Source organism: Bactrocera latifrons, unplaced genomic scaffold (assembly GCF_001853355.1).
Source record: "Bactrocera latifrons isolate USDA-ARS-PBARC rearing strain unplaced genomic scaffold, ASM185335v1 scaffold_90, whole genome shotgun sequence".
Classification (NCBI taxonomy): Eukaryota; Metazoa; Arthropoda; class Insecta; order Diptera; family Tephritidae; genus Bactrocera; species Bactrocera latifrons.
Genome location: NW_017537601.1, coordinates 1221627 through 1228141, shown reverse-complemented (window position 1 = coordinate 1228141; position 6515 = coordinate 1221627).

Below are 6515 nucleotides of genomic sequence, written 5' to 3'. Positions count from 1 at the left end.
ATTTTTTTTTTAATTGTATTTAATTTTTTTAGTGCTTACATACATATATCAATGTCTTCGATATTTGATGATAATTTTTCGAATAATCTTATTTTTATTACTCACAATTTGTAATTTTGTATTTTTTCAAATATTTTGCTCGTATTTCAGTTTAATTTTCTTAATTTTTCCAAATTTCTTTCTTCGGTTCACCGCTTAAACTAAGCTACTTTAAGACTGTGCCTCACCTTCCATGCTTTAATCTAACGGTTAATGTGCTTGAAATGATTGTGAATTGTGCGTGATTTAATGCTGCTGTTACGCTTTTATTTCTACCATTAATAATGAGTGTTAAAGTGTGTTTTGCTTGATTTTCTTGAACATATTTTTTAACGCTTTGGAAAATTTTTATTGAGCTTGTTGTTTGTGTGTATGTTTGTGCGGCTAGTTTCAATTACTATAAAGCAAGCGGTACATTTTCATTACATATGTATTGTACTTTTCAATGCCGTTTGTTTGCTTTCCAGCATTAATCAAGTATTTTCTATACAAAATACATTTAGATTTCACTCTGCGCGCCCATTTGCCACAAAGCGTTTTGAAATTTATTTATTTTCTATTCTATTTATTTTCAATATTTTTTATTATTGTTGTTTTTCACATATTGTTGCATGCAAGTTTTCGCACAACGCAAGCGGCACAGCCGCCGCTGCTCACTTTGTTTCCACTTAATTGCATTTTGCTTTAGAAATTCACCACTTTTTAGTTGATTTTTTTTGTGACTTTGTAAATATTTTTAATTTTCGCGCTTATTGGCAGCTATATTTCATACACTGCAACGCGGCGCGGCGCGGCGCACACCTACCGACACACGCGGCCGCAGCGTCGAAAATATTTCGCAGGTATTTTTGATATTTTCTGACACTTTTTTCTTCGTGTTCGCATTGCCATGCACAGCGTGCGCGCCGCAATTTATTTGCTTAGGTGTTACAATTTTAAAATTTTTCGTATGCTGCGAGTATTTTTTATGCTTTTTGCTTTTTGACCACAATAAATACACGTGATTTTGCAATTTCGAAAATTTGAGGAATTTTTCAATTTCCGCATAAAAATGCGGCGAGGCAATTTGCGAATGCGGACGAAACGATAAATTTCCACATACGGACGCGCTGACAGCGGCGGAGCGTTTATGGGCGGAAGCGCGCGATCGCGACACACACACAACGGTACGCGCACGCCACCATGCAACACACACGCAATGCTTGTGGCCACTACAGCACCACCACAAAGATGACTAGCAGCATCATTATCATCATTTTCAGCATCATTTTGCCGATTTGCAGCTGCCACAACAATAAATGCGAAAAGCGCTTAAAGTGTTGCACTTGAAGCGACAAGCGCTATACTAACGGTAGTCTTGGGCACGCTTGCAGCAAAGCTATGTTTGTATGTGTAGGGCAGCAGCTTTATAAGTGCAACAGCAGGGCGTTTGCAAAATTTTTACTCGCCACACGCGCACAAATGTTGCAGCGCCGCGAATTTCCGTATTATTAATTGTTGACGTCGCGCGTTTAACGGTATTGATGAATGCGTGCGCGGCTTCACGCTTTAATGCCACAAAGCAATATGCAACAATATTAGTTTGTTTATCTGCCACACGCTGATTTAATAGCCACTTCAGCGCTGCCTTTATTTAAGCTAAAAATGCTACCTTTACATGCATATAAACGTATATATGTATGTGTGAGCACTCACATACGCGTCGCACATGTATGTGTGTTAAATGGCAAACACTTTTTCTATATTATAATATAAATATGTGTGTGTGTGTGTGTGTGTTGAAGCACTTGTTAGCCTTACAGCTCAGTTGAGATTTCAGTTTGTTTGACGCGTAACGCGAAGCAACCGCCAACAGACGTTCGCACCATTTGAATTGCACATCTTAACTGAACTCAACTCGCAACTCGGGCGAATTGCCGCCGCTGTGTATCGCTGTATCGAATTGTGCTGAACCGAGTTGAACTGCACTGAACTCAACTGAAATGAACCAAATGGCGGTAGGAATTGTACGAATGTGATACACACACACATACCTACTCACATGCACACGGTTGTATGCGTTGATTCGGCTCCAGGCACGAAGGGATAATTTTTTTCCGAATTTCTTAGCTTTTTTTTTGTACGTGTAGCATTTTACGTTCCACAAACTGCAGAGGAAGTCAGTATGCGACGCAACATTGTATTCATTGGGTATGCCATGGCGTATGCATTCCACAGGCTGATTTCCCAGCGAGCGGGGTAATTTGCGCACAGTGGCACGAAGTGCCGGGAAATGTTGATAAAAACCAATAACAGGAAAAAAATACGTTAACTTCTGCTGCATCGAAGCTCTTATGTATTGCTTTTAGCAAATATATGAATAAATAATTCTGAAAACGAATCAAACGAAAAAATTGTTATACAGCGCGCTAAAAAGTAGGCAACTTCTATGAAACTTCATACAACAGAATACTTCCAACTGTTAACTAAGAAAAAACAAAGCGGAGCAGTTCATTAAAAATTAACAAATAGCGTGTTTGCATAGATCAAGTTAAATCAATATATAATTTTCATTATTAAGGTAGTTAACTAAACGGAATTTGGACTTAAGGACCGATTTCGAAACAGAGTTTTAGATTTTCTTTTTTTACGGTATTAACTTTTTGTTTGCAATATCTCTTAAGAGGTTGTGCTAGATATAGAAAATATTCTCTGTAACAGTTGGAAATAGCTTTTGTTGTGGATTGGTATCGAACAATTAAGGTACGGATTGGATTCAGGCATAAAGTAGTAGTATGCCGTATTAACTGAATTGGTTCTTCCGTACTGTACGCAGTAAATATAAAAGTCGGAGCTGAGAATGTACACGAAAACTAAGAAGAGTCGATTCGACGCCTTTCGGAATGAGGTATGGAAGACAAATAATGTTCTCTTAAATGATAATAAAAATTCTCCATTAAATTTTAAGTGGATCCCCCTACATTTTTCTTTTGGAAACCCTTATTATGGGGTTATATACAACTAAAAATTTCAAATATTAAAATTTTCACATTTATTTACTTAATGTGCATATATTTAGGAATGCACGCAGAAAATATCATATTGTTCCGATATATATTTTCGAAGTTACACGCAAATCTGAAACGTTTCAGAATGTTGGCAAGTGCATTCCAAACTTTAAATGTGTTTTTCTCAAAAACTGTTTTCAAGGTCGCTAATGTTGGTTACTCGAAAACGGCTAAACCTATTAGTCTCAAATTTTAACACTGTCTTTTTAAATATATATATTTTTTTAAATAATTGATCGAAGACGTTTGCTCACTAGTAAATATTATTTTTTATAAACAATTTAAGGTCGACATTTTGGTCAAAAAATCGATTTTGTTTTGCTTATTTCTTGAACTAATTTAATACATTTAACATTACTTTAACCAAATCTGTTTAGTTTTTATACTCTCGCAACAAAGTTGCTAAAGAGAGTGTTATAGTTTTGTTCACATAACGTTTGTTTGTAAGTCCTAAAACTAAAAGAGTCAGATAGAGGGCTGTCTCTTATACACATCTAGATGTGTATAAGAGACAGATATATATGTGTGTGTGTGTGTGTGTGTATGAAATGGTTTAGCTAAAATAACCGAGCAGTAAAAGCTAGCAGCAAGCACTTTGGCAGCATGAAAAGCGCGTTGCATATAATAACCGCGCCCACCTCCCATACAAAGGTTATGTTGAAAATCACTAAAAGTGCGTTAACCGACTAACAAAAAACGTCGGAAACACTAAATTTTACGGAAGAAATGTCAGAAGGAAGCATCCAGGCTTTTTTAAAAATTGAAAATGGGCGTGGCGTCGCCCACTTATGGACCAAAAACCATATCTCAGGAAGTACTCAACCCATTTCAATGAAATTCGGTATATAATATTTTCTTAACACCCTGATGACATGTACCAAATATGGGTGAAATCGGTTCACAACCACGCCTGAAATCTCGATTATCACTTTATCATGCGAGAGTATAAAATGTTCGGTGACACCCGAACTTAGCTCTTCCTTACTTGTTTTAATATCACAAAGGATATATCGGTATTTTTTGTGAGGAACTCCCGGAGATCAGTTCTAGTTTAAACAAATATATATGTATGTTTAGTAATACGAAATCTTGAAATACAGGTGAATGATACGGTAATGTGTGTACAAACTTTTGGATCAATAAATTTATTTTTTGATTTAAAAAAAATTCTGGAAATTTCGATGTTTTCGGTCTTCCTACTGTATATAATTCCTTATACCTTGCATGCCTTTACCTTAGTATTAAAGAGATTTTTAGCAGCTCTCAAAATATTCTGTAAATTAACACAACCTTCTCCGATTAATGTTTTGAGCATGAAATGCATTGGCAGATTTAAAACAATATCAAACATTTTTAAATTGTTTCCGGTACCAGAAATTCAAATAAGTGCCGCTCACGGAATCGTGAAAAGATATGCACAGAGTAACTCATGACATCGATTTCCCCAGGTCTGTAAAAAGTTTGTGTAAATTTCGGAGAATTGTTGACGAAATATGTACATATGCTAGCAAATAGAACAAATCTTGAATATGATTAAAAATTGACTATAGAGAATAATAAAACTTTTTTAACAATGCTGATCAAATTTGAACTTGAAATTTGATTTGATATAATATTTATTATTTAATATTTCAAGTCGTTTGAGCCACTACTGGTCTATCATTATATATGTCGTTATTAAATTATATCACCACAAAAACAGGCTATAAAAACTATTTTAAAAAACATATAGTGCATTACATTTAAATTAAATAAATAAAATCACAAATGTCACATTCCATTTTGGGTAATTGAAAGCTCCTTGAATAGCTCAAACATACTTGTATATAGTACATTCAGTGTATTTTATACCCAAAAACATCCAAGGTTAGCAGCATATACTAAATATGCCACGGTGATACTCATCAATAAACGAGATAAATAAAAGAGTATATCGATAAAAAAACAAAAAAAAAACTGGCACAGCTGATGCATATTCATAACATTATATACGTATGTGATAACACATATAACACATTTACTACGAGTACATACAAACGTGAGCCATACTGTTGCTGCCACAAGCGACTACTCGACTGAACGCTAGACCATTCATTCTACACCCGATGAGCAACAGTAGGGTAATTCTGCTGGTGAATAACATCCACAAAGCGGCAAGCTTTTGAGCATCAAAGCGACGTGCGTGAGAGTGGTGAGAGCAAGCGGCGCTCTTCTGCTCAAAAGCTGCACGCGCTATTTCCGAAAGTCCGAAAACGTGACCGAAAGCGAAATTCTAATGATAAGCGCACATACATACATACRCATATTGGCATTAAATTGCCATTGGCTATGCGAGTGCGAATTTTCACGTTCATATTTACATATTTATATCAGTGTAAGTGTATATAGTATGTGATATATGAGTCTTTATAGTCAGCAATAGCGCTGATAAGCCACCTATATATATATATGTGTGTGTGTGTGTGTGTGTATGAAATGGTTTAGCTAAAATAACCGAGCAGTAAAAGCTAGCAGGCAAGCACTTTGGCAGCATGAAAAGCGCGTTGCATTAACCAACTGCTGCTGACTGCTGGCCCCAGAGTTGTGTTGGCTGGTTTGTTTGCCTCAGCATCCATTTCATTGTTTGTTTCGTTTTTGTTTTGTGTCCTGTGTTTGCTTCGGCAACATGCGTCCTTCACTTCACTTGCAAGTCAACAATACACGCATTTATACTATTATTATATCTAAATCCATATATATATGTATATACCTATGTATATCCACCTCTGTATCTAGAAACAATGCTTTGAGCTCATACTCACACATATGTACATACTTACACATATACACATCTAAGTTCTCATAGATGCAGCAAAAGCAAAGTCTGCACTTTCATTCGTGCAATATTGTTCTAAAAAAGGTCACTTTCCTTCTTTCTTTGTTGTTGCTGTTGTTGCAGTTGATTCTGTTGGCGTCGCCTTTGTTTACAACTTTCTGCTTGCTTAAGCGCTTTCAACTGCACCCTCGCACATTCTGAAATATATGTACATACATATATACCATATATGTACATATATATAAATATATATAGGTATAAATACATGCGTGCTTATGTGTACATATGCATGTCCGCACTTGTCATTCGGTCTGCTCACAAGTGGATTCTGCTGGTACAAGTTGCATTTGTCCGCCAGTTGTTGGTCACTTGGTTGTTAGTTAGGTCGATTGGTCAGGGTGAAACGAGTCTAGGTCTATCTTATAGAAAAGGGTCAAAGGGAAACAAGTGCAAAATAAAAAAAAAAAAAAACAAAAGAAACACATAAACTTCGGCTGCATCGAAGCAGCCTTTACTGAAACATGTCTTTTAGCCAGTATGCCAATGACTTGCAAGCACCGTGTTGCTAGTTCTTTCTAGCCAAGACCTCCACCACGACCTTCTATGAGCAATAA